Here is a 3809-nt window from a genome sequence, read left to right on the forward strand (position 1 = left end):
ATATCATCTCCATAAATAATACTACAACATTAACAATGTTGTTGTATGTGTCCTCATTCAAACCTTAAAATGTAGAATATAATATTTATTGAAATGATCTACCAGATATGAGTTCATTCCTTTTTTTTTGCTGGTTTAAACAAAAAAAGATTAATTTCAAATTATTCAAATAAACATCTATCATTTTTGCCCTGCGATGCCTTTAATGCCTTTTTATACCACGATTAAGTTATCTTCAAATTTTAAAATGTGAAATATTGCATGACAGATGTTGTGATTCATCAGATTTTAAATATTTGAATGAGAAGGTAAGATAAAAAATAGAGTTCGTTTTCAGGAAATAAAGAAAACAAAAACAACATTATTTGATTCTAATTCAATATTATATGAAGGACTAGATCTGGAAAATTGATACCTTATTCAGTGTTCTACCTTTAAAACGATTATTTCTGACATTACATATATACATTCAGGTAATTTAGCATAACATAAAATGCGTCCTGGCCCATTAACATATTTTTTTGTCATGAACAACCCTAAAGGTGCTATATCCGTTCTACTTAAACAAGTTGGTCGTGTTTATCATATATCGGTGAACTTTCAAAATTAAACATTCATTGCTCAACAGTTTGGTTTTAATTTTTGTTCTAATGTTTCTGTACTAAGTTATGTCTTTTCGTCGCATTTTGGTAAGATACGATGATATCGGATATTTTCTGAAACTGATGTTTTTGTTATATATGTGGAATACTCTCCCTTTTTTCAAATAACGTAATAAACAGGTATCGTACACAAAAGAACAGTGAACATATCTTTATAACTCTAAATATTTTTGTCAATATTTTTTTTGTAATAAATGATACAAGTAATGTATAGCTACCGATCAGTCCTTCATTCTTTTTATCATTTTCAAAATGAACTTCAAGTGAAGACACCAGTTTCAGTACTGCCTGTATAAAATACGTTTTAATAAGCAACACGCTATATTTCGTACATTTCATTTCAGTTTCTGTAATAAGTTTGCATTAATAAAATAGTGGTATTGAATGGGTTTTTTCATATTAATCCTTTATTATGTTCAATTACATTCATATCTAGTCAATGTTAGTTGTATTGCTCGAGATGGAGTCAAGGGCATATAAGCCGGTTGGGTCCCGCATTTTTATTGACATTCTTATCAACATATCGTACAAAGGAATAAATAAAACGAGGGCAATGACAAACATGTTCTTGAAAGGTGTACGCAAATTCTTTGAAGGTACTGAATAAATTGCATATTACCAGTAAGTCGGTGATTTTGAATAAATTCAAAACTTGATTCACAACCCTATACTCCACTTTGCTTCATAAATTCTGTATATTTTCAATGTATCGAACTATCTATGGTGACTAACTATGCACTGTTTATTATGGACCATGAATTATAATTTATGACTTAAATCAGCAAAGTAAACATTGCAGACAAAAAATCAATAACACTTATTAGGTAGTTGAATGATTTTTTGGCTCTCATTGATGACACTTAAGAGATTTATCCTGCTGCACTGACTTTAAATAAAGCTTAAACTAACAATGAACACTATCCTTTCCTTGATCTTGAGACATATCTGAAACTGGAAACTTAATACAAAAAGTAAAGATAAAAGAGATTATTTTTCATCTCCTATTGTTAACTATCCATTTTTAGACAGTGAAATTTTCCTGTAACAATCTTGTGGTGTTTATGTATCACAACTTGTTGAATTCACTAGTATATGTAACAACGAATATATAAAAAAAAGATATAGTATGATTGCCAATGAGACAACTATCCACAAAAGACCAAAATGACACAGACATTAACAACTATATCACCGTACGGCCTTCAACAATGAGCAAAGCCCATACCGCATACTCAGCTATAAAAAGCCCCGATAAGACAATGTAAAACAATTCAAACGAGAAAACTAACGGCCTTATTTATGTAAAAAAAAATGAACGAAAAACAAATAGGTAACACATAAACAAACGACAACCACTGAATTACAGGCTCCTGACTTGGGACAGGTACATACATAAATAATGTGGCGAGGTTAAACAGTTGATTTTACGAAATAGATCTCTGTATTATTAAAATTATCTCAAGCCAGGGTTTTCGATATCAAAAACTAGTAAAAACATCTACTAAGTGTTTTCGTCGATACAAGGACATCATTCGTAAACATAAATCAACCTGAAGACATCTTATACGTTCAGGTATTTAACTTCCTTTCTTTAAATCTTTAATGGTAATATCCAAGAAACACAACAATGCCAACGTTCAAATCTAAACCTAACCAAACCTTTAACAATTTTTTTCAGAAAGAATATAGTTACGATACAGTTGTGAGGTCGAAAGATATATATATGGATTCACTAATATGGCCTTTGCATAGCACATATTCACATTTATTATAAAACATGATACTGGTTATAATCCTCTCATACATTTTATGATAATTTAATAACAAACCCATAACGGGGTGCATTGTGTGTGATTTTCATATAAAAAAGACTTACTTTTTCAATTAGATTGAGGTCTGGAGCTGATATTTCAGTATTTGCTATAAGTCCCTCGTAAGGAATGTATTCTTCTAACTTTAAAGTCTCGTTGAAATCTCATTTATTTCCAAAACGTGTGATACAAGTTGAAAATATCAATGAATTTAAGATGTGCCATAATTAAGCTTTATTCTGTGAACAAATTGCTTATTTACAATAAGTAATTATTGAGTAATTAGTTTTAAAACAAGGATGTGTTTCTAGTACACGAATGTTTCATTTGCACTATCGTTTTCTATGTTCAGAGGACCGTAGAAGAAAGTTATGAAAAATCTCTAATTTGGCATATAAATGAGAAAGATCATATCATAGGAAATATGAACTAAGTTTGAAGTTGATTAGACTTTAACTTCATTGAAAACTACCTCGACCAAAAACTTTAACCTGAAGCGGGACAGACGGACGAACGGACGGACGATCGGACGGTACAAGAGACGGATGAATGGACGGACGCACAGACCAGAAAACATAATGCCCATAAATGAGGCATACAAATGGGTGAGGGGTACAGAAAATGACTTTATAAAATAAATGTACATCCTTTATCACTTTTATCTTGTCAAATTTTTAAGATATGTATTTTTTAATCTTTTATAACAAAGAAGTTGAAAAATATGCAATATGTTCTTAATGCAGAGAAAAAACACAAATTGTAAGAATATCAACATGGTAAATTTGACGCCAAAAAAACATCAAAATATGATAAAACTTTTTCATATTAACACCTAACTATGTTTTATTTCAAGCTAAATTTGATTCAAATCGATCCACTTCATCTTTAGTGAAAGTTAAAAAGAAAGTAAAATGCGTATCTAAGGATTTTTTTTCACAAACATATAACCAAATTGAGTAAAAACTGATGAAAAGTGGGAAAATCATCAACATTGGGTACTCTCAAATGGCCGTACCACTTTTTTCTACAGACATAAACACTAAAAAATCAGGTAAAAAAACAACAACGTTTAATGCTAGAAATTGTTGGCTCCTCAGAGGTGTACATCCTTAATTTATGTTTATAGAATAACGAAGGAGAGTTGCAATTTCACAAATCCTGTTTAACCTCACAATAGTGTTTGCAGTAGTCTTTGTTAGTCCTGTGTGTTTTATTTTTTATTTTAGTTCACTTGTATGTTTCGAAGTTTGGTGTGACGTCAAACTTAGTTGAACCAGTACACCTTTTGTTTAGGGGCCCGCTGAATACCGACATTGTAGAATTTTCCTCGCTGTGT

Source organism: Mytilus trossulus, chromosome 5 (assembly GCF_036588685.1).
Source record: "Mytilus trossulus isolate FHL-02 chromosome 5, PNRI_Mtr1.1.1.hap1, whole genome shotgun sequence".
In the NCBI taxonomy this organism is placed as follows: domain Eukaryota; kingdom Metazoa; phylum Mollusca; class Bivalvia; order Mytilida; family Mytilidae; genus Mytilus; species Mytilus trossulus.